Below are 25,821 nucleotides of genomic sequence, written 5' to 3'. Positions count from 1 at the left end.
GTCTGCGCACACGGACATACATGCAGCTCATCTAATGGAAAGAGCAGAGGGGGAGAGGAACTGGCGTAGCTCTTAGTCAAATGCTTTAACATTGCACCAGATTCCTGCAGTTCAGTTTAACCCGCTCTGTGTAGGGAATGTGTGTGTATTTGGGGTTTCCCATGAGGAGGAGACCAGAAGAGGGATTCAGGGCCAGAGGTGGGGAGGGTTGGAAGCAGGGTGAATGTATTCACAAGAGGCCATAAATTAGCATCATTCCACCCACCTGTTGTTCCGGGTATCTGACAAATGATTGTAGACAATTCTGATATTTTATGATTTCTTTTTTAATTTTAAGATTGAGAGTGGGGAAAGGATGAGGGGTTTGGGAGAGTGGAAGCTTTTCTCATGGTTGTTATTCTGTGGCTAATATAAATGCTGATTCATTAGGGATTATTGGCTGCTATCAACCGGTGGTGGGAGGGTGGAGAGGGGCGCAGAACTTGAGGAAAGAGAAAAGGACCATGATAGGGTCTAGTTTGATTATGGGGATGCAGCCTTTTCTCACCATTGTGGTTGATAAAAATAATGGAAAATGTACTATTAAAAAAAAAAAACAAACCCATATAGAAAGACAAGGACACACAAACACTGCCCCCTCCCCCAGAAGTGAGTTGTGAAGTAAGTCCTGTTAAACACAGCTCGAAAGGGAGAAGGCTTCCCTCCCCCAGGCCCACCTTAGGTGGAAGAAGGGAAAGGAAGGAACTTTGGGGGTGGGGGAGGAGGGCGGGGAAAGCTGGGGTCTCTGTTGCTTCTGGTCCATTTAATGATGTAATTACTTTCATTTATTATTTTAGCTTTAAAAAAGGGGTTCAGATTTGAAAGAGGGTGGGGTTGGGTGGGTGGGGAAATGTCAACAAAAGAATACTGACTGTAACGTGAGAAAAGTGTATTTTTGTATTTTAATAAATATTGTTCAATTTTTAATTCAGTGTCCCCAAAGGGTTAAATTGAATGGCAGACCTTGAAATCTATAGGTTCACTGAGCTGATCAGAAGTACCAAATGACAGCTATTTAAAAAAGAAAACAAACAAAAAAAAAAAAAAAGGAGAGGGGAGAAGGAAATGTTCATAAAAATTTATTGAACATTTAAAAAACTGTCATCCTTTCCCTGGCATAAACAAATGCACCTACAATGCTAGATATCCTCCTTGAGCTAAGTGTGTTGCTCCCTGAGACCTGTTGGGATACACCCAATTCACTGTGCCCTAGGAGAGGAAGGGCAATGGGCCAACCTCAGCTCCTCAGCTCTCTTACTCTGGCCAAGATTAAATGCCACCTCAGCAGATGCTTTGGGCCCGCCAAACCCATTCTGCTCAAGGACCCCATGGGACCTAGATTTAGGAGGTTGGCAGCAACCTTTGTTGGCTCAGATTTCTGATGGACGGCAAGGCTTTTCTGTTCTAAGGGTGCTAAGTAGCTGAGCCTATTTTGTTGGTGGGTATCTATTTAAATCAATTCCATTCAAATCAAACCAAACATTAAGTGCCTACTGGGTTCAAAGTTCTGAGTTAATGATGTCTAGAGTGAATGGGTCTGAAATGGGACCCTGTGTTTCTCAAGTGCTAGTGCTTCTACTGATGTAGGGAAGGAAACTGAGTGGGTGTGATCTCTATGGCACTGAAGAGGGAAGAAAAGAAACAGGAAGGCAGTACTTTGCAGCAATTAGAGAACGGATAAGACAGCAATATCCAGAAGCTGAGATCTAACATAAAGCCAGGAAAATATAGGATGAAACATTCCATTTAAGAGGACAACAAAATGCATAAAATATCTGGGAATTAGCTGATACAAGATACAGGACTTATATAAATACATCCACAAAGCAGAACAGAAATAAATAAAGGTAAGAATAAGTAGAGAGATATTCAATGTTCATGGCTGGGTCACGCCAATATGACAATAACAATACTCTCTCTGTTATTTACATATTTATTATTAAAAATTACCAAGGGAATGCTTCTTAGAACTAGTCAAAATAATAACATGTGGAACAAGATAAAGTCAAGAATATCAATGGATACTGAAAATGAGTCCAAAATCCCACATGACTGTGAACAGTCATGGTAGTCCATTTACAAATTATCTCTCTCGTACAGAACTGAACTCTCCCAGGCTGACAAGCTGCTGCTTGTATGTCATTAGTTCCCCAAAACATTTTGCTTCTACTATTTTTCTATTTCCCCCTATACATACATATAGAATAAAGAAAGAAACCTACAATATATAGAGAGAAAGGAGTTACCTGGGAGTCTGCTGGAAAAGGTAGCGCCTCGGCCATTTGACAGTTTCCAGAGAGCCAAGTCAAGCGCCTCAGAATGGCTTCTCAGGTTTGCTGGAACCTTTTCTATTTGGTGGAGATGAAGGAAAAGAAGAAGGGGCAGAAGTGGTGGAAGCAGGGGAGAATTAAGAAGTGAACTCCCCAGTCCACCTGCAATGTCCGCAGTTGTTTGGAGCAAGGTTGACTTGGAATTCTGTAGCAGCTCTTTACTGAAATGGTCTCCCTGACCTAGAGTGGTAAGAGGAAGAACTGGGTGCAAGTCCTATGGTATAGAAAGAGAAGGTCATTTGAAATGATGCTAGGGAAAAGTCCCAGAAGCTAACACTACTTTGGCATCAGATTTACATTCTTGGTATGTATATATTAACATCTGAATGTATTGAGGATGATGGCTATGATCAAGGCAGTCCAAAGAGGTAACTGGAGAGGGGATGTGGAAGGTGGCTAAAGAGCCCAGCTGGTCTTAGTCCTATAATGAGAGCTTTTTTTTCTCCTTACACATTGATTGTTTTAAGACCAGAATGCCTTAAGTCATGCTAGCTCTTCACAGAAACTTTCTGCTGTAAAAAAAAGTGGACATCTCTTCTTTGGCAGGCCTATAAGGCAGAGAGAGAGAGAATAGAGGAAACCATACCAGAACAGTGGAGACTGTTAATGGCATGTTCAAATGAATTGTGGGGTTTGTTACCTGAGAAATGTTCAAGTAACTGCTTTCCCATAACCAGCAGGGGGCCTTCAGAGAACCCTGAGATGTAATATTCCCTCTTTCAGCTCAACCAACTATGAGAACATACAGCAACTCTCAATTATTAATCCTAAGAGAAAGCACCAATTTGTGGCCTAGAAGACATGCCCAGGTCTAAAATCTGTCAGAAAGCTCTTACTGGGCAGCTCTGAAATATCATCTCCCTCCAGGATGGGATCAGGTCAGAGCATCCAAGAAAATGTGTGTTGGGCCACTGGGCTTTTAGGATAGTCCTAAAAATCTACTGTAAAGCCAAAAAATCTGTAGCACCAAAGATAGCACCCAGAGAATGAACATATAGGCCCCCCTCTCAGCTGTAACTTCTGTGGGTGGACAAAGCACGAGGAAAAGGAGAGAAAGGCTTGTGGCTGGTAGCTTGTAGGGAGAGCCTTAAGCGGCTTGTCAGATGCCTGCTTACATTTTTGGTATATAGAATTTTAGTACTGTAGGGGACCTTAGAGAACATCCAGTAAAACCTCCTCATTTTAAGATGAGGAAACTGAGGCAGGCCCAGGGAAGTTGTGACTTAGAACTAAAAATGTGAAAGGCAGAAAAGAGCACAGAAAAAGAAATCAATCCAATTCACTCATTTGACAGAAAAGAACGCTCAGAGTTGCCTAAGGTCCCACCCATGGCTTGTTAATGGCCACAACCTGGGACTGGAATCTCAGTATTCAAACTCTCTAATCTTAAGCTTTTTGCATTGTACCATACTGCTACCCAGGGCTTTATGTTACCAGACAAAACACACATGATTCTATAGGCTGAAATGATACCCTTTCAATAGGGCATCCCTTCTCTGCTCTTCTTGACCTCTTGTCTTGAATTCTGACCAGAGTCTCACCCACAAGGGGCACAAGTACTGGCATGATGGCAAAGCGCCACTCTGGAATGCACAGAGTAGCACAACATTCCTAAGCAGGCTTGCTGTCTTTCTCAGGGAGGGAGCAAATCATGATGGCAAGATTCCAAAGGCAAGGATGACAGCAGTGAAGCAGAGGGGAGAGTCAGGTTGGGCAATCCTAAGGAAATGTGGGTTTGGTCAGCTCCCACCTGATCTTTTCTCCAGAGGCTCTGTAGGATCACTGTTCCAGAAGTGCCTTGATGAGAAAGTTCTCTGGTAGGGAAGCCTCTTGTTCAAAATCAGGGACATTGAGACTGTTATCCCTTGTTACACCCATAGAACCTGTTCAGGGGCCTTCACCTCAGCAAGTCTAGCATTGTAAGCTTATTATCCATGGAGGGTGGACAGGCCTTGGGGCCTAGAGACATTAGCATTATCATGCTATTTAACATGTATTGAGGCCAACAATGTGCTGAGTACCGTGTGGAACAGAGCAGCCACTGGAGTTCCTGTCCTTTGAGTTCCATCATCGCCTTTTTTTGCTGTGAGAGGAGGGTTACAGTCTTGGGTCAGACCTGGTGAGCTTTGGCTTCCCACTTCAGGGGGCCAGAGGCCACAATTAGGGATCCGACATTTACTGCAACATAGCAGTAGGGGCTTAAGAATCAGAGGGAAGGGGGAGAGAAGAAACAAAGAAGGAACATTTATATCTAAACGTAGGTCTGACTTTATCTTCACTGCCAGCACTCAGCACTTCATGCCATCAGCTAATGCACACTGTTCACTCCATTTCTAAATCCTGCCTCAGCTAAATTGCAAGGAAGCTTTTGGCTCACAGGCTCCTTGTCCCTGTCCATTCAGAAAGCACCCTTCCCCCTGTAGGGGGGAAAATAGTCTGGGCAGCAGATTAAGGCTGTTTTCATTATGGCTTTAAATTAAAAGAGTAAATGACTTCCCCACAGCAAGGAAAAAGGGCTTTAGAGAATGGAACAGTGGAGTGCATGACACTACATACACAACAGACTATGTGCACTCAGGCTGGCACCCTGTCCCTTTCATTCCTTCAGGCTGGCCTGTCTATGCCCAGCAGAAAGAACAGGACATATTAGGAAGGAGAAATATTGGCCAAAGGCCAAGGGACCTGTCCCATAGATGGCCTCAGGCACTGTGCTTAAGAGTGGACATAGGTTCTCTCCTCTCCCACAATCCCCCTGGATCCTAACACATTTATCCTTGATAGGGGTTCACAAGTAGTCCAAGGCCTTGTCTTAGCGGTTGGCAGAGACTGCTTTTCTGTGGAGGGACAGGCTGATGGAGTAACTCTTGACCAATTCACTCTCTCTGAGTACCAGGCTGAGAGGCAAATTGATTTAACTCCCATCTATGGAGACTTGGTTCTTTACTCCAAGAACCTTTATTCCCTCTAGTCTTCTCTCCTTATTCTTATTTCAATATTAGGAAGCAAAACAAAATCACATTTAAAGCCATTTACTAAATTCTGACAGGTAAAGTCTTAGAGAAGGAAATGGGGCAGAAGGTAGCGTGGGATGGGTTATTGAGGAAATATAGGCAGGGCTAAAGAACTAAACTGTACAGTATCAGGCATTTTAATGATAGTAGGAAAGTGGAGCTCTGTGGCAGACACACAAGTCATCAGCTAAGGGTCTGCAATGCAGTTAAGAAGGAAAGCCTGGGAGATTCCTCTGTCCTATTAGGAGGGTTGCTGGCTGGCCCTACGGATGAAGGGAGCACAACTGGTATGAAGCTAGGGTACAGAACAAGAAAGGAAGGGCTGGTCTCTATTCACTTTTTCAGAAAACAAAAACAGGGAAGGGGTGTTAGAATGGAAAAAATATGATCAAACTTCCAAGAGCTACCATGGGAATAATATATTTTGATTTTCCATCTTAAGGATAGATTGGAGGATAGTAAAGTGTTAGATATTGCTTCCTGCCCATGCCAGGCCTGCTGGTGGTCCATGGGCCTATCTGCCTACGCACCAAAGCCTTACTCTATACCTCGGGGGATTGTCCATAGTAGGGAGTGGGGAACATCTCACAGAACTAAGTTCCAGTCAAGGTTGTGATAGTCTAACTGAGATGTTCTGTCTGTATTTCTTACCTATAATAAAGTTAAGGTTGGTGTAATATAATGGTGAATGTATTTAAAGGGGTTTTCAAAAGGAGGCCACCACACAAACCAAATAATTGTAATGTCGATGGTGGTAGTGATGATGATTCCACTACAGATAGATTCTGATAATTAGACAGAGTGCTTCAGCCTGTACAGGCATCTCTGGAGGGGGAAGGGGATGACAACATGCCTTTATTAAGCACCTACTGTGTACCAGGTACAGTGCTAAGTGCTTTACAAATATTATTTCATTTGAGCCTCACAATAACCTTGTGATCTAGGTGCTATTATTATTCCCATATTGCATTTGAAGAAACTGAAGCAGACAGAGATGATGTGGCTTGCCTGGGGTCACAAAGCCTGTAAGTGTCTGAAACCAAATTTGAACTCAGGTCTTTCTGACTCCAGGCCAAGCACTCTATCCATTGTATTACCCAGCTGCCAAATGGTTGTGCCAAGGAGGTATCTATGCTTTGGGAGGATGGTGCTGTACTTATCCATCTCACAACCCCAAGGACAAGTGTAAAATGGTAATAAATCAACAGTCAAAGCTTACCTTCTGCTGGAAAGGATGGATGGCCATCATAGAAATGATTCTCTGATGTAGGATGGCTCTGAATAGATGGGATTAAAGAAGGATATGTCCACCATACCTATTTCTTAGGCTCCTTAATGCCCTACAAGTCAATATCAAGGATCTGCAATTTCACTTATGTGGGAATTCCTTCTACCAGAACAAATTGCAAATAGTTCGTATTTTAGGAGGTAGATAGTTATAGGAGATTTGCCCAAGGCTCAGAGATGTTGAGTGACTTGTCCATGGTTGCTGTTCAGAAGTGTACCAAAGATGGGATTTGAACTATGTCTTCCTTACTCCCAGGTCCAATACTCATTCTATTATGCCACATTATACTTCTTATTCTGTATAATTAGGCCAATAGCTCAGGGCTGTAACCAAACATCAAAAGAATAATCCTTAATCTTCCTGTTTCCATATTAAGCAATCTTCACTCCCTTCCCCACCAAATACCACCAAATACTCAGTAATAATATTAAGAACCTATATTTATAAAGTCAGGTACTTTAAATATATTATCTCATCTATCTCCTTCAATTAATCTCCAATCAGTTTCCTCTCCCACACCTACCACCGTCATTCTCTTGATTGCTCTAACAGGACCCAGGTCCCGCAAGTAAATCCCTTACAGCATCCCTCATTTAAAAGTATGTTATGTTGTCATGTCCCCTCCTATTCCTTTTATTTTCCTCCCTCTAGGACTATTTTTCTTCTTGGAAGTATTTGAGTATCATCACTACAACTACCACTATAACCTAGAAATACTCTCTAATCTGAAGGTTATATGGAGACCTTACATAGCATACAGATCTTTAAAATGGAAGTGGGTTAGTCACTAGGATAAGTCATTTCACCTGTTCAGTGAGTCAGCCGTAAAAGGAAAAGGATTTTACATATGAATTGCTCCTTGGGCAAGGGAAACACACCATTTGGTTTCCTGTCTCCTGGCTGGTATTTTCTGTCTTCAGCTCCTCATCTTCCTCTTTCCACCCCCTGTTCACCCAGTCTCGCTAAGATCATTCAAACAGCTTCTCGCACTCCAATTCCCCCCTGTAGAAGAAATGAATGAGTTATAGGCAGCTCTCTAAGGAGGCAGTTCCAGCCAGGAACCAGGTGGTGGTTCCCTGTACAGTGCAGCCACTGTCTGTGAGGAGAATACTATGAAGAGATGCTCAGAGCACTCTTCACAATGGGTCCAGTACAGACTCAGAGAAAGAGCCACAAGCTGAGACATGAACTGCCCTGTCTTTGCAGTTCCCCGGCCGCAGTGGTTACAAGTTGTAATCTATTGCTGTGGCAAGGAGACTTAATTTCTGGACTTAAAGAGAGTAGGATAATACTTTATCCTATTAGTGTCAGCCTGTGTGATTTGACAATGGACTTCACCGCCTCTGACATGACAGGATATTCTTTCAATTCAATTCACTTTTACTGGGCGAGGAAGGGGAAGTCTGGAGGAGGAAAAGGAGAAAGGGAAGGGCCAATAAACAGTAGCTTCAGTGGACTAATGAAAAAAAGGAAGGTTAAGAACTGAATTCCAACTAATTGGGGGGAATGGGGATGCAGAGATGGAGATCAGAAATAGTCAATTCAATTCAATCCAATTCACAAAACATTTCCTAAGTATTTAAAATAAAAAAAGGCACTCTCCTGTATGTCTACAAAGGGAACTTGGTGAGGAGGACTGCCAAAGATGAGATTTCTGAAACTGTCTGCATTTAATTTTCTCCAAAATCTCCTTTGAAGCTAATAATTACAATTATTGAGTATCAAAATAAAATAAAAGGCTGTAGGAATTGGCCTACCCCAAAGCTTCCTTGCCTGAGGTACATGGATGCTAGCTGGGTCATTCTGGATGACTTTCCTGCTCCTTAGTCTCTCATCTCAATTCAACCCAGAGCAAAAATCCACTCCAGCCAGGACTATCACTCCTCTGATGGATGCAATGTTAAAGGAAGCAGATGTCACAGATGGGTAAAGAGTACTGAGGAGGAAACAAGAGGTCAAGGCCTCTAACTCTTGAGACTTGGAGACCCTGTTGTATGCTTAGAACTCGGGAGGGAAGGGAAAGGAAAGAAAAGGAACAACGTGCATATCCACTCCACTTAACGGTGTGAAGCAGAGGAACTGGGCATCCCTTCCTCTGTGTCCCATGGCCTATGAGGCTCGACTGACAGTCTGATCTACTGATAAGTGGGGCACTTGCTCTCTTCTTCCCCTTAGACTATAGAAAACCAGACAAGATTAGTGACTTAATCAAGGTCATCCGGAGCAATGACAGCACAGAAAACTGTATTTCTGCTCCCAACTTACCTTTCCTGAGCTGCTGTTGCATAAGCAACTGGGTGAGAATGGTTGATATAGTATGGAGAGCTTTAGAGCAGGCTCAGATGGACTTAGTCTGCCCAAACAGGATCAATATAGAGAGATTCAACTGTGAGCTTGCAAAGCAGCATTCAAAACTTTAAAATGAAATGTATTTTCTTTCCTACCATATATTAATAAATCTTCCCCAAGGGAAACAGTGGCCTTGGCTATAGTTTTTACACATGCATTTAATTAGAAATTGTCCTTTTTACAAAAATTTCCAGAAGTGCTGAAAGGAACGTTCTATAAGAGTGGCCACTTGCAGCCAAGACTCCTTTTAAAACAAGTTAATTTGGCAGAAATTTACCATACTGAATCTGGTGGAGCCACCTTTCTTCTCAGCTTCAAAGCTGAGAAGGGGAGCTAGAGAATAAAGAAGGATGGGAATGGGGAGAAATGCAAACAAATGAGTTTTTATTCATTAAGAGAATAGTCATTTCTGCTAGCTCTCAAAGACCAGACCTCTTTGCCTGGATTGTGCTGTGCACTCATGAACACCAGTTTGCATTTCTGCCGGTATTGGTTTAGATGAGTATGACACCAAAATACTCTTTCCTTTAGGAGGTGCTGCTGATGTCACACCAGAGGGCTCAGCCTAAGGGATGTGGTCCTGGGGGAGGGTGAAGAAGACAGAGTCATAATAAAAAGAACTGATGAGGGATCCTTTCTAAGAAGTAGAGGGCTGTGGTTTTAGGTGCTTGGCCTATGCTTCACAAAGCATGGAGAGTCAGGTCAGAAGCAAGACAATGATGGGTAGACTTCTTTTGGGTGATTAAGGGAGAAAGGAAATAAAATTCAAGGTAACCACCTAATGAGCTTCAAAAGACCACATTTTACAATTTTTTTTTTCATATTGTCTTCTCCATTAGAATGTGAGCTCCTTGAGGGTAGGGGTTCTGTTATAATTATTACTGTTATTATTATTATCTTTACCTTCTTTGTATTCCCAGTGCTTAGCAGAGTACCTGGCATGTAGTAAGCACTTCATAATAATTTCTTGATTGACTGATTCAGAGATAGTTATAGTTGGGTGAAAGAAGTTGGGAATGGTAACGGGCCGTGAATAGTACTAAGTGGCGGGGATATGGAAACTGTTAAGAACTTTAGATAGTAAAGTTAGTAGTTCTTCACTACTACATAGTGACTTGATAATAAACCCAGTAGGAAGTTCATAGGGAGAGATGGGTTAGGGAAGGAAACATCAAAGTTAATGGTTGGGATAAGTGGTTAGTACAGTAAAGGTGTAGGCTGATGTGGTTGTAGCTCTTGGTCAGGTCCGGGCAGTAAGTGTTTGGGAGGAGTGCCATGCATGTTTTCTTCTCTCTCCTGAAAGTTCAGGTGGTACTTCTGTGATGGAGCTATCTTGTTTTCAGTAATTCCTATGACACATGTGCCAGAAGACAGCCTGGTCAGAGACTGCAGCACAGGCAGATGCCTTGGGCCATGTGTAGGATGGAGAAACTTTGTGGTTCTTCAGTTTGGCTCTGGCAGTGCCTAGCATTAAGGGTGTGCTCCTCTGCCAAATCTGCTTCTCCCTCACTCCCACTCACAAGAGGAAGGCCAGAGAGGGAGGGAGCAAATGTAATTAAATTACCCAATCTTGGGTTGCCCCCTTGGACAACGGCTAAGAACGGGCTCGAAGTGACGTGCAGATCCATCTGTAAGCGGAGCAAACATCCCTTTCCCTCTTTGGCAGCAGAGTTGACAATGCCCACTACTGTACCCAATGAGCTGTCCAATCTGCTACAGCTGGTCAGCATGAACAATAATCCAATGAGAGGCCCCGTGTGGCAGAGACGACCTCTTTATTTCCATTTAAAAGTAGACCCTTTCCTGACCCTGCTCGCAAACAGAGGAGATTACCCCCCTTACTGGCAATTAGGACCGTACATTCAGGTGAAGTCTCCTTTGTTATGCAAGAAGAAGGAATCTGTCTTTGAAGAAGTACAATTCAGAAAGTAGTGTGCAGGCAAGTTTTTCCACTTGACAGGAGACAGAGGGTCTTCCCTAGTAATTCTCTGGAGCGGTGGTATCAGATTCAAACAGAAACAGGGGCCATACATAAAGATCCCTGCAGGCAACATATAGACTTAGAAGAACATGTATTATATTATCTAAATTTTATTGTTTTAAAATTCATTTTGTTAAATATTTCCCAATTACATTTTAATCTGGTTTGGGCTGCACTTGGGAGTATTGTGAGCTGCATGTGCTCTGCATGTTTGATACCTCTGGTCTGGAGTATCACTTTATGAGTTCCCCACCAGGAACTCAGCACTGGGAACAGAAGCTTTTACAGGTGCCAAAGTGCAGAGGCAACGACACTTCTCTATAAATCCTCTCTTCTACGTGGTTGCCATAATGAATCTAGAACTTGACTACTTAGTAGGACCAAGAAAGCATACCACCACCCAAAGCAATCTAACATATAAAAGAACAGCCAAAACAAATACTGGCTACTCTTAAACCCAACAGGCAGTGCATTCCCTTCAAGCCTTACTGTCCCAACTTATAAAGGACAACCTAGGCATGCACTATCGCAAGACAGGTGTTGCAAGACAGACCATCTCATTACCTGTGTTTGAAATGATGTAAGATATGTGATGGGTACCAGGAGGGGGTTCTATAGTAGGCTTAGACTTTTCTGTTTGGAACCAGAACTTGGGGACTAACAGTTGAAACATTCTTTTCCCATCTGTGATCTACTGTCTCTTCGAGTCCAAACCTCTTAGCAGATTTAAAATACATATGAAGCCTGATAAGCTAACGTTCACTTGGACACAGAGATGTGTCTGCAGAATCATTTATTCCGGTGCAGCTTTCCAAGGCACAGATATGAGTCCCAAGGCTAGTTTTTCAATCAGGTCCATGAGAACTAACTTCTGTGGTCCTCTGTATTACAATACCTAGTCTCAATCAAGGGATAAAGGTGCAGGGGGCAGATTTTTCAAGTCCCTTCTTGGCCAAGCCTGAATCAGCGAAAGCAGAGGGCTAGGCAAATAGCAGAATTACCCTCGTCCAATGTGCCCTCACCATGTTCACAGTGATCAGGGTATTATGGAATGAAGGTCCTTGCAGAACTCCACTGCCCTCCTCTTGACCTCTCCCAGAGGTATCTTCAGAACTGCTCTCTCAACAATCAACAGCCTTCACCAAGTGGAAGTACTATGCCATACTGGTTACTTCCTCATAGCAGCTTGCAGCCCTTCTCAAGCAGGACATTCCTATGAGTCATCTTCAAAAACAACACCCAAGTCCTGGGAATTTTTGGTTTGGAAAACAAAAGCAGGCAGCCTAACAGAAACCTGACTGTAGGCAAAGCATAGGGGCCAAAGAGCCTGTCATCTGTGGCTAAGTGATTATGTAACAGCTCAAACAAGCAGAGAGGCTGGCAGATAATGGGAGGGAAACCCAGTGGAGAGTCATGGGGAAGGGCCGTGCAGACTGAGAAAGACAGAGGCAGACTAGGTTCTTGATTCTGGCCTTCTAAGTCTTAATGGATCATGGTGATCTCAGGGTTTTAGCGTCAAGACTAATGTGAAGATACCCTCTAGACTGAGCAGGCAGCATATGGCTTGTGATCTCCTATCTTCATAGAATCTTCCTCTCTATTGGAATCCTGAGTGTACCTCCTCTTCTATGGCTCTGGTATACACAACGAAATAAAAGGTGTGGGTTCTAGACTCCTCTTTCTAGAAGTTGCTGTATATCAGATGCATTGATTGTCATGTGCACAGGCTACTTTTCTCACATTTGGTATCGAATATGGTTGCTCTTTCTTATGGAAAGGGAGAAGGGAAAACCACTTGCTACTCTGTCGCCTCTCCATAATGGCAGGAAGTTCCTTGGTACATTGGTACAAACTGGGAAGCTAAGGTACTGGGCTTTGAGAAGCAGGTAGTCTACATTTAAAAGAGATGGGAAGGACTGGGGATGCAGATGGATCAGGGACTAAGCTTTCTGGTGCTTTTTCTTTCACCTGCTTCATTTTCAGCTTCCAGTAATTCCTTGGGAGGTAAACTGGCTGGTTCTGGGATAATTTGCATAAGCAGTTTAGCAAAGATGCAGGCTGGAAACTGTGTTTGCTGCAGGGATTGCTTTACATAATTTGAAGTTAACTAGCATTCTACACCTAGACTAATTGGTCTAGAGAGCTTTAACCTTGTAATTTGGGTTGGTTTCTACTTTAGAGCACGAATAAGAGGGGGTCATCTTAGTTCCAAAGTGAATTCAAGACCTGGCCTACTTCTACCTTCAAAAGGGGGAGATGGGAAGAGAGTCCAAGTATTCTAGGTCCCTTTCTTTTTCTCTATATGCTGAAGAGATATCCCCCTTCACCATTCAGAGGCTATTTCCTTACATTTTCAGGAAAGAATCTATGTCATCTCTAGGTACATTATGAGACATGGAAAGTTTCTGCTTGGGAAGGGGGGTGGGTGGGTAGCGCAATAAAAATGACAGGAAGGCCCTATGCAAAAATAAAGTGATACAGGAATGTCCACTATCAATAAAGCTGGTAGAGAAAGAAGTAGATAGATTACTTTTGAAGCAGCCTACTTGAGGGAAACTTAAGGGTGTTTTCCCTTCTCAATGAAAGTCAAACATCTTTCTGACCTCTTCCTAGATGAGGAGAAAGAAGGGCTTTGGCCAGCTACGTTTCCTCCATATTATTTTCATTAAAGACTTCAGTTTAGCAATCAGAAATCTATTTGGTTTGGTTCTCTATCTACTAAATAAAGCCAGTGCTCTGGTATTAAGGAAACAGATGAGTTCTAATACAAATGTAAAAAAAGGCAGAGAAGGGAGCTATTAAAATGAATTGAGAGGAGGGGATATTACAATGTTCTTCCCTAGCTTTGGGCGCTGAGCAGTCCCAGTAAGCAGAACATTAAGCATTTTAAGAAAATGACAGTTTTCCCATGACATTTTGTCACATCGACAGATGTCTGTTTAGAAAGTGAAAGGCGGGGCAGCTAGGTGGCATAGTGGACAGAGCACTGGCCCTAGAGTCAGGAGGACCTGAGATCAAATCTGGCCTCAGACACATAATATTTCCTATCTGTGTGATTCTGGGCAAGTCACTTAACCCCAATCACCTCACTCCGCCCTGCCCCCCCCCCCAAAAGAAAGTGAAAGGCTATGTGTAGGAAAGGTAGGCTGGGTGTGGTTAAGGCAGGGCAAGGCATTAGACAAGGTAACTTTCCAGTCCTCCTTGGTTTTTATGAATTGGGCTATAGATACAGGCTTGATTGTCTCTTTAAGTTCATTCTTTCCCCAGACACCACAGGTCCAAGGTACTTATGTGAACTTGACCAAAGCTGGAAACAATGTTTTTCTGGAGGTTTCATAGACAAACTACAAAATGAGAGCTGGTCTTATGCAACAACTGGCAGGTAGAAGTGTTCCTTTACTTTCCCAGCTGATAAAAGGTTCTTGTTTCTGGAGATGAGGAAAACCGTTTGGATGCCTTGTACCCTAGATAAAACAGGTGTAATTTAAGAGAGAACCTCTACTGAACGAACTGAAAAGAAAGGCTACGAAAAGCTTGGGGTAGGCAACAAGTGAGAGCCACTGTTATGTCCTCTCAGGAATCAAGTCAGACCAGAACAGGAAGTCTCAGGCATGAGCTAAACCTACTAGTGAGGGTGGCTCCCTGTTACTCAGGCGAGAGGATGTCAAAATGCTTAGGCTGCCCACAGAAGCCCCAGGCATTGCTACCATCATGCCCATCCTCCTTGTCATGCATTACTCCTCGTCTCTATTTCTAGCTCCTTTTGCTCCTGCACAGGCTGTCTCCCTGTCCTAATATTTTGGCAAACTCTGAGCATCAGCACCTGCTTGTGGGGAGGATTAATTACATAGGCCTATGGAAGGGGCACACTGACACCCCTGACAATTCCACAGTCCCTGGGCACTGCTTGAAAGCTATACAAAATCCATATTTATTTATTTCATTAAAAAAAAAAGTAACAACAAAACATTCTGCAAAAAGATGAGGCTATATTGCTGCAGCTAAAAATACTATCCGTTGAGGGCATCTGCGCACCAGTTCCTCAATTAGGGATGCCACAGGGTCCTTTGTAAGCTGTTCAGTGTTGGCAGCTCTGTAGGGGGGCTCATCGAGGCCAAGGCCAGCCACTGGAATTGGCACTTGAGATTGCTGGGTGCATTCAGGCTTGGGAATAACGTGTATGGTGAGAAAGTAAAAATCTCAATCATACCATGTTCACCACAGTATGTGCCCCCAAATATTTGCTGACTGACTCAGCACTGGCTTGCAAACTCATTATCTTGGTCTGCACAGGGTACAGGGCTGTCTCTGGGGCAGACCTAACATATCGCACCAGTAGTTGTAATGCCAACTGACTACTGGGGCATGCCAAAATCCCTTTTGTAGCATCAGTAAACCCCAGAAAAGGCTAACGCATTGAAAAGCATAGTTTTTTTTGGTTTTGTTTTCTAAATGAGGGTTTATTGGAGGGTTGGTGGGCACCATCTCTAAGGTGTTGAAAAACATGTTTTGTTTTGTTTTGTTTTTTTAAGATAGGGCCCAAAAGAAGGACATACATATTGCCTTGTTAACACTGTCCCTCCATTATGCTTCACTTTTTAAAAACCTATGTCTTTAAACTCTTTAAAGAAGTCTGAAAAACTCTATATGTCCAGTATACAGGACATAAGACTGTAGAATTTTAGAGCTGGAGTGGGGTCCCTGCTAATATAGCTATTTTAGTTCAATCCTCTCATTTTATAGCCTATAAGACTTGCCCAAGGTTACAGAACAAAATAGTGATGGAAATGAACCAAGAACTAGTCTTCAGATTCCTGGCCCCCTGTCTTTTCTTTCTTTCTTTCTTTCTTTTTTTTTGGGTGAGGCAATCGGGGTTAAGTGACTTGCCCAGTGTAACAAAGTTAGTTAGTGTCAAGTGTCTGAGATCAAATTTGAACTCGGGACCTTCTGACTCCAAGGATAGAGCTCTATCTACTGCACCACCTAGCTGCCCCTTCTTTCTTTTTCTTTTCTTTTTTTTTGACAAGGCACTGGGGGTTAAGTGATTTGCCCAAAGTCACACAGTTAGTTTAAAGTGTCAAGTGTCTGAGGCCGGATTTGAACTCAGGTCCTCCTGACTCCAGGACTGATGCTCTATTCACTATCCCACTTAGCTGCTTTTTTTGATTATACTACATCACATTGCCTCGATGACTGGTCTCATCTACAACCAATAAGGGTGACAAAAGTTTCAGACACATGGAGAAAGGTATAATAGTAGTTTTAGATCAGATGTTCTATAGTCAGATGGCAGTAAGGAAGAAGGCCCAGGGACTATCCCCTGGATATGGGGTTATCACAAGCCCAGCAGGTGGGGGCAAGGGGAGAAGAGGTGATGGGGAGAACTAGATTCAGCAATTGTAGTCAGCTGTATTATGGGAACAGTGACAGCTCTGCACTTACATGATGCTTTAATCTGAGGTTCACCACCTAAGAAGGTCTTTGGCTAAAGCCAAAGTCCTTCCCCATGTTTCCCAGGGCAAATGGGAAACATCTTAGCTGGGTTGTCAGAAGGGAAGAAGGTAACGAAAAGAGTATGGCCAACTTGTTTGACCTAAATACTGGCACCCTTTCTCCTTTCTTGACATTTGGTGAGGGTCCTTTTGAAAAAATGGAAAGTTTTATAGGACAAAAGCATGCAAAGGTATGGACAGAAGAAGTACTGCTTGGGAAATTCAAATCAAAACATCCCAGTATACACTATATCAGAACTCAGAGGAGAAGAGGAACCCAGGGAGATACATTTTAGTCTAAGGAGAGGAGCACTTGTTTTTGACTGAGCTGATCCAATTTTCATCTTATTAGCTATGATGAGAAACTTCAGAGACCCTTATGATCTAACATAGGAACACAAAAAGTGCCATCATACACACCTCAGGGGACCCACACAAACTCAGAGTAAATGACAGTCAAGAAATGAGAACTGATCTCAAAAAAAAACTCAGCTCAGCCTTATCCTTCCCTTACTATCCATCCCTCTTCCTTTCCTGTGATCATAACCAGTCTGACTTTTGCATATTTTATTAAGTTTCCATTTTATGATGTTTTAATTGATGTTTAATACAGTTTAACTCTGTGCGGTATTCCAAGTCCCTTGCCAGGGGCTACTTACATGCACAAACATAATTAACAGAAATCCACAGAACATTATGCTCTGCATCAAAGCTGTCATTGTACCGTATAAATGTTTATTATTACTATCAAATTATTAAGTACTCACACCTCCCTTTGTTTACTAGGTAACAGATAAACCTCCAGAAATGTGCCTTCCCCACTCTGCCACACCATCAAGGCTAAATATAATCCTTGTGTACATGTATAGCTCCATTTAGCTTTGTTGGGGTGGGGGATGGGGGGGAGGAAAAGTCAGTTAATAAAATGTGATTTGTTCCTGCCCCATTTTAAAACATTCGAAGAAGACAAAAAGATGTCACAGCTAATGAGAAAGCCAAATAGCTTCTGTTAATGGGTAGGAGGGGGACTGGTAAGGGTGGGGCTCAGACACCTCTTGCTCCTCACACAACACATACCCCCCCAATGTCATCAGTGTGGGGTTGAGATTGAACTCATGGTACAGTAGAGAGGTAGAAAAGCAAGGAGATGGAGGAGACTAGGGGCAGCAGGTGAAACCCTGTTGGATTTTCATTTGTTTCCTGGTTCAATTTGATATGCTTAGGAAGCTGCTCTAAGATATAGGGCAAAGCGCTCAGCCTAGGGTGTCGCATAGGTTGCTTTCCAGGTAGTCTGTGAGTAATTCTAGTTAGAGTCTTACTTGTCTTTCAGTAAAATAAAATCTAATCTGATAATAGTTCAGCATTCCCTTGTCAATCCCTTTGGGCATTTCTGGTTCTTAATTTTTGGCAAGAAAAACAGTGGCTTTCCCACTATCAAATCTCATGGAAAGACACTGGAAAATTCCAGGTCTCTCCCCATGCCAGATATCTGCTCTTTTCCTTTCTGGCCTGTCTTCAGTCCCTATCTCCAACTGGCTTTGCAATCTTGTCTAAAGGGAGCCCCCTTCACACACCATTCTCCCCCTGACCCCCACAAGTTTCACCTTCTCTTCCTATTCATTAGTTCAGTATAAAAGAGACTGAATCTCATCTGCTTACATCACATGCATATCATCCATCTATAGAATTGACACAATCTCCAAGTACGACTTAGACCCCAAAAGAAAGCTAGATGTGTGACTAAGGGCGAGTTATGTAACTTCTCTAATACTAAGCTTCTCCAACTGCAAAAACAATCTTTGCCCTAGATAAGGTCTAAGGCAGGGATCACAAATTTACTTTAGATTCAGGAGCCATATGAATTTTTCACCTTTCCAGGAAAGAAATAATAAAATAGAGGGAAGGGTTGTATGTTTCCACAAGCTAGTAGTTCTCCATCTGAGGTTGAGACCCAAGCTAGGGCCAATAAAAAGGTTTTGAAGGGATCCTTTGGAAAGGCTCAAAGAAAATGCTAAGCACAGTTGGTCAAGTTAATTTATGGGACATTTATGAGGCAGGTAGAAGCCCCAGTGTCCAGCTTTCCCTCCACCTCCTTCAGGCAACTTTGTATACTAAATACAGGTCAATCTTCACTGGGGCAACCATATATGGTGGGCACCAAGTCCAAACAGCCTCAAATTAAATCCTTATTGTCTGCAAAACATCCCTAGTGCTGCCTGGAGCTATATGCTACTCCTTTACAAGCTGTGATTATAATTAAACAAGAAAACAAAGAAGTAAGAAGAGCTAAGTGCATGCCTCAACTGTTTTGTTTTTTACCCCCCAAATGCAATAAATCTTACCCAGGATTTGTTGAGCCCTGATCTAAGGTTCTTCTAGGTAAAACATTTTATGATCTATAATGTGAGTGTGGCACACTAAAATCTAGGAGGAATGAATTGATCATACTCTTTTTTTCTACTCATAATCAGATTTTAAAAAATTTTAGGCCTTGCACTGTTAATCACAAAGGAAAAATCATTATTTCTGTAGCTTATAAAAGGAAGACATTTCTAGTTGGAGTATATTTTCAAATTAATTATTCTCATCTTAAACCAAATTCAATGCTTTGTACCTCTGATAACATCTCTGCTAAAAATGGAGAACCAGAAGCCACTACAAATGGAAATTTGCATTCATCTTTAGCAGGAGTTGGGCCTCTCTGGCTGAAGGAAGATGGTCTCATTCTTTGGCTGTAGTGGGAAGGGGGACTATTTGCCATCTGTTCTACTAGTTACCTTCTCTGCAGCCTGGGCCCTGTTTGCAGTTTGCTGTAAATATTAGAAGCAAAGCCACCAACATTCCCCACCCACAGCAAGCTGAGAACCTTCTTACACCCTGCCTGCCAAGATGATGTTTGTAAGAAGATCCTATCCTATTTCAAGGATAGTGGGGAGTGGTTCCACTTTAGGAGGAGAATATTGAAAAGGTATCTTCTCCAATCCCTCACTTTCCTCTTCCTTTGTATGATTAGAGACTACAGAAGAGAAGAAAAAGAATGTTCAACAAAGCTAAGGATTTGCCAGAGCTGCCAGATTCTATTCTAACCCTATCTATCTGGACATAACAGTTTATTAATGATTCCTGCGCAAAGAGCAACTGCCCTGCTGGTAGCTGCACATGTAATTAACTGGCTTCTGGGAAAGCTGGCTGCTTTCATCAAATCTGGTATCCATAGGCCCCAGAGCTACCTGACATAGACACTAGGCTTCTGAGATTGGGTCTAGCTTGCAGGGTGGAATCTTCCTGTTGGGGTAGAAAGAACCACTCATAACATTGTTATAAGCCTAGTAGTCACAATAAATACAAAATGGTTATGGTAATGCGGCTAAGAAAACAACAACAACAACTGCCCAACAGTCCAAGGACCATTATCTCAAGCATGCCAACAAAAATCAGTGTACTAGCCTTCTGTCTCCATCATTTACTTTGTTCTCCCAGGTAAGTAACTCCCAAGTAGGTGGAAGAAATGATCAGGTGAACTTAGTTCCATTCTCAAGGTTCAAGGCAGTTAGCAATCTCTGGGAATTGGGCCATCATGCTACCAAACAATAAATTTAAGATCTAAAAAAGATAAGGGAGGGTGCAATGACTTGGCTGAGCATGATGGGGACTAGTCATATGTTGGTGTTTAAGAACAAGAACAAGAAGAACAACAACCTGTGCTGGGTTGAATCAGACTTCAATTTTTGGAGAATATTAACTATTGGAAACCCCCAAGGAAGACTCATTAGGTGGTCACAGGAAGAGGTGAAGGATGTGTAGTACTTAATATAATGGTGATGTATAGATTTGTGTTATGAAATTGTGTGGGAAGAATTTTAAAGGGAACTTGGGGTTGGACTCTCATTCTCCAGGAATCTTTTCATTATCATGGGTTTAGGGGCTTTGGTGAGGGGAATGGGGATGTGTGTACAACATCAGATGAGACATAAGAGTTCTCTCCTCTAGCTGTTTACCTGGATAACACAAATTCCTCTGTTAAGTCTGTCAAGATCTTGGACAACATAAGGATCTCCACAAGCTCAGGCCTAGGGGATCCCAAATTTTCCATTTCCTCTGGCAAGACCTCAAATCTAAGGCGGATGAAAGAATATTTATATACCCCGCAGCAAAAAGTCAACCAGTTCATAAAGATCATAGACACTTCAAGTCACACATCTATATTCATATTTTGGAGAAACACAGGTAAAGAGAAGCAAAGTTTACTTCTGCCTAGAGGAATACAGAAGAAAGAAGTCTAGAGAGGCAAATAGCAATAACCATACATTATAATCCATGTTGTGTCAACATTCGCTTCTTCGCAAAAACTCAGTTCACCCCATACTGAACTCTCAAGCTCATGTCAAAGAATATAGGCCACACAGCAATCACTTTTGGAACCAGCACCTCCTACCTGCAATTACTTGTCTCATCCTAACTTTGGTTCCAGCAGCCTCAGCACAAGATTCTTCTCATTCTTAGTGTTTTATTTGGGGAACGGGGAGAACCTCTTCTGCACGTTAGCAGCACAACTGTCAATGGGAAAGGTCACTGGTGGCTTGATTGAAGTTGTACATTTTATGATAAATGGATTGGTACTGCCTGCCATTTTTTTTTTTGGTACTGTCACTTTAATCAATAAGGGAAAAAGGTGAATTGCTATTGATCTATTCAACACCTCTCAACGACACTGTACAAATTAGAAAAACACAAGGGGGAGGGAGAGAAGGACAGATGAAAAAAGGTTAGTCAGTACTTTGATGCAGTATTTCCCTGGAGTTCTCTGCTGTTACTGTATCAGAGTGTGTGTGTGTGTGTGTGTGTGTGTGTGTGTGTGTGTGTGTGTGTGAGAGAGAAGGTATAGCATAACTTCATGCTGTAAATGGCTACAGTGAAAAGTCTCAACATTCCTTGAGAAAAGTGATATTGGTCTAATGTTTCTTTCTGTAAATACTTTAATAACACTTGAAATCTATCTGCATTAAACTAGAGAGGAAGGGATGATATGTCATTCAACTTTACATGTGGCTAACACATTTATGTTCTTGAGTTTGGTTGGGGGAAGAGACTTAGAAGGGAGGGAAAGAAAGCAAAGAGAGGCACGAAGGAAATACAAGCTCTCCTAACTTTCATATTTTTGTATGGGCAAGTCCAGAATATCAGAGATAGTTGCCTACCTCTGGACAGGAAATACAGGAATCATAAGATTCAGGGTCTTTGTAGGTACAAGGAGCCATAGTAGGGGCGCCATGTCAGCAGACTTGTCTGCCCTATTAACTTTAAGCTTCCACTTCAGAATAACTTGACAAAGAAAGCAGCACAATGATACTCCCACGGAGTGTTTTTGGGAGGCTTTTTTTGCCTTTACCTCATATTCCAAGGTGATGCCTTTTTTTTGATACCTAGATCCTCTCCTTTGGTGGTGGCCTATGCTCTCTATTTCATTATCCTCTCAAAGAGTTTATCTTTTTCTTTATCCCCCACCATGGCCTAGGACCATCCCTTGGTACATCTAGGCACCTAATAAATGTTTGTTGAACTGAAAAGAGTGCTTACTATCTTGTCTAATGTCTTACCTTAACAAAGACCAGGTATATTTTCATTCACCTGAAGCCTATACTTGATTTTAATGACCTATGTCATTGTAGAATCTTGCTATCTTTGAGATTGTTGTGATAAAAAGTTCCTTGGAGGTTCTTGGTTAAAAGGCCTGCGAGTCAGAGGAAAAGGAGGGGGGGAAAAAGTATATAACACACTAGCCAGTGGTACCAAAGGTAAAAAATCTGCTCTTTGTGAAAAAACTTGAAAAATATGAGTGCCTTACTGTGTTCAAATTTAATTCAACAAACATTTATTAAGCACCCTCTGTGTGCAGAATACTGTGCCATATGTTGGGTGAGATACCAAATTTAGGTCAGACACGATTGCTGCTTTCATCAAGCTTATGGTCTGGCAGTGGCGCACGATGCACACACAAACAATTATAGTACAAAATAATATGCTGGGAGTGAATCTGAAAAGTGAAAGCAAAGCATCATGTGAAGTCTAAAGTCTGGGGAGGGAGGATTTGGGAAGTCTTGAGGAAGGTGGCATCTGATTTCATCTTTAAAAGATAGTTACAGCCAGGTGTGGTGGCCCACAGCTGTAATCTTTGCTACCAGGGAGGCTGAGGCTGGAGGACTGCTTGAGTTCAGAGCTGCAATCAGCTAAGTTGATTGGGTATCTGCACTATGCCTGACACTAATATGTTGAGTACCCCCCCCCCAAAGATAAGGGTGGGAAGGGGCAGCTAGGTGGTGCAGTAGATAGAACACCGGCCCTGAATTCAAATCCGGCCTCAGACCAAACACTTGACACTTACTAGCTGTGTCACTTAACTCCAATTGCCTTAAAAAAAAAAAAAAAGAAGATAAGGGTGGGAAACAAGGCTGTCTAAGGAGCGGAAAATAGGCCCAGATCAGAAACAGAACAGGCCAAATCTCCTTTGTTGATCAGTACTGGGATCACGCTAGTGAGCGGCTGATGAACTTTCTAATCTGAGTAAAACAACGGATCAGCACAGGTTTCAGTAGGCAAGTAACAAAGAAAAAGAAGCAGGAAGGAGTCATATTGCCTGAGTAGTATAGTTCAACTTCAATTCAGGGCTCTGCGTATCCAGGTGCCTTACTATGTCATAACTAATTCTGCCTATGAGAAAATAAAGCACTTGTCAAGGCCAGAGTCAAGATATTAAGGAAGAATGTGTAAGATAGGCTTTATTTTTTTCTCCAAAACTACAGAGACAAAAGGGATTACTTCATTGGTACCCACCCCAAAAGAAGAATAAGGATAGTCTTCCTCTTAGGCCCAGAGGGCAAAGGACATAGTTCTGTTGGGTTCAACTAGCACCCACTGGAAGCAATCCCTACCTGAGAATACTGGAAACATTCCCTGGGCTATCTTTGGGATGTGGGGTAAAGGGAAAGCTGCTTAACCACAGAACTTCCTCCAAGTCACATAGCATACACAGTTACGTGTTCAGTTACTGGCAATTTGCCATCTAGTTTTGCTTTTCCATTGCTGGCAAAATACTTAGGATCTATTTGGGAACCCCACTGCCTTCACTTCCACTTAATTCGCTCCTGCTTTCTCAAGTCAGGACAGGTTTCAGTCAGTCAATAAACATTTATTAGGTGTCTACTAAGTTGCAGGCACCGTGCTAAGCACTGGGGATAAAAAGAAAAGCAAGATAGTCCTGCTCTCAAGATGCTCACATTCTAATGAGGGAGACAGCATATACAACATGTATAAATAAGCTATAGAAAGGATACATTGGAAATAATCACGGACTGTGAAAATGATTGTAAAGGGATAAGAACCTGATACAGCATTTTAATTCCAAAATCTACACTGCTCTCCTGTTTGTGTCTCTATCAAAGTACCTGAAGGCCCAAGATATTTAGCGAAATACAAGTTACAAATCTGCTGATCTATCGGTAGTGGAAATGCTGATTAGTAGGAGGAAGTTGCTAAGTGTACCCTGGGCATTTGGAAATGGCTAAGTATGCAGCCACGTAAGCTGATGAAGGATTAAGACCTAATAGGACTACACCATGAGCTAGGATAGCAAGAATGAGAAAACAAAACAAAACTGAACAACCACCACTAAAAAAACCCAGACATTCTCTTCTATAGGAAAGGAAGTGCATGACTATCCCATGGGATGAGGTGCAAGTAAATACTGGGCCTCTCCTTTACGGAAGAGTATAATTTTGAAATGGCCCCATTGTAAAAGGTAGCAGGGGGCCAGGCCAAAAATCCATACTCAGTTAGCAGTAATGTATTATTTGTTGTATTTCCTCATATAAAATTACTACATTGCTATGAAAAATTTTAAAGTTTGTAGTTTTAGAATTAAATAATAAGATAAGCTATAACAGTCTAGCATTCTATCTATCCAAAGACTTCTGAGGAGCTACAGATAATGTAGACAACAGATAGGCTCCCCTAGATCAGTGGTGTCAAACTCAGAGACATGGGGGCCACTAATCAATCTACATGTTGAATAAATTTTAAAACGTAGTTACTTATATATTCTTATTTATTTTGTTAAATATTTCTCAATTACACTTTAATCTGATTTGGGCTGTACTTGGGAGTGTTGTGGGTTGTGTGTTTGACACCCCTGCCCCAGAAACCTCCTTCCTTTACAATTAGTCTCTAGTGGTACTCCATTGAAACCATTTTTACATCAAGAAGATTTCACTGGAATAGCAGAAACTTATATTCCAGAAACTTATAAACATTTGGTAACAAATCATCAGTCATTTTACTTGATTAGACCCCATTTAAGTTGAGCTGACCAGAAACTGTCATTGATAGAAAGAAATAGGGGAGGTTCACTAGTATAGCCTGATCAATTCTGCAAAAGACAGGTTCTTTCTCCTCCTCAGGTTCTTGGTGATTGATACAATGAGAGAGAAAGCAGATGGCAGCATTAAGATCAGTCTGCCACCCAGAATAGATTCATGTCTGTGTTGTCAGCGGAGATCTCACTCACCAAAACAGAGATGTTAGTTTTAATTAGAGAGATCAGAGCTCATATAAATTCACACATTTTCCTATTCTTTACCAGGATGTTCAAATAACCCATTTGATGTTTAACAGAATTTGGGTTAAAAAATAATTATCATGTCACACAACACTGGGGGAAAATGCTGATGTGCAGAAAAAGGACTCACTAAGGGGGGCTAACAGGAGATGGTAGAGAGGGGTGACAGAGTTGGGGAGGCAGAGTAACTCTACAAAAGATCATAAAGATTAGCAGTATGCCAGAATACAATGTCAAATACAACTAGTATAACACATCAGTCTTGGTCAGGAAGACAGAATGTTAAGATCACTATGGAGAGCCTTTAGGATGGCTTTGACACTGACTTCTCAAGGAACAGTTAAATAGCCATTTTTGGTTTTGGGAATAAGTATGGCGACCTGGGAGAAGTTTCTTGTGAAGATAACCATGGCTTAAAAATTGCTCCAAGGCAAGATATCAGTGATAGAAAACATTCTTCAAATTATTCTTCTGTTGAAGAAATAAAATTTGAACTGAAAAATGAAGTTACTAATATGTTAGCTCTATGTGACATTGAGAACTGGGTTCCTTTTAACTTGGAAAACCTTAATGCAACTAATGTGATGCAATAAATGCATCACAGCAAGAGGGGCTATGGATCTCTAGGTAACTGCCTTTCTCTGGAGATGTTTCACAATGAACATTAGCTCATGTCAGATAGGATGTCATTGTCAAATATTATGAGAAGCACAGGTTTTT

General features: G+C 42.0%; 1 protein-coding gene across 1 annotated transcript in view; it reads right to left on the bottom strand.

The window, feature by feature from the left end:
* SND1 (staphylococcal nuclease and tudor domain containing 1) overlaps positions 1–25,821 on the bottom strand; it is a 439,872-nt gene that overhangs the window by 80,726 nt on the left and 333,325 nt on the right. The gene's annotated exons all lie outside the window — the stretch shown is intronic.

Source organism: Vombatus ursinus, unplaced genomic scaffold, assembly GCF_900497805.2.
Source record: "Vombatus ursinus unplaced genomic scaffold, bare-nosed wombat genome assembly UNPS02014839.1, whole genome shotgun sequence".
Taxonomy (NCBI): Eukaryota; Metazoa; Chordata; class Mammalia; order Diprotodontia; family Vombatidae; genus Vombatus; species Vombatus ursinus.
This window is presented reverse-complemented; position numbering and strand designations above follow the sequence as displayed.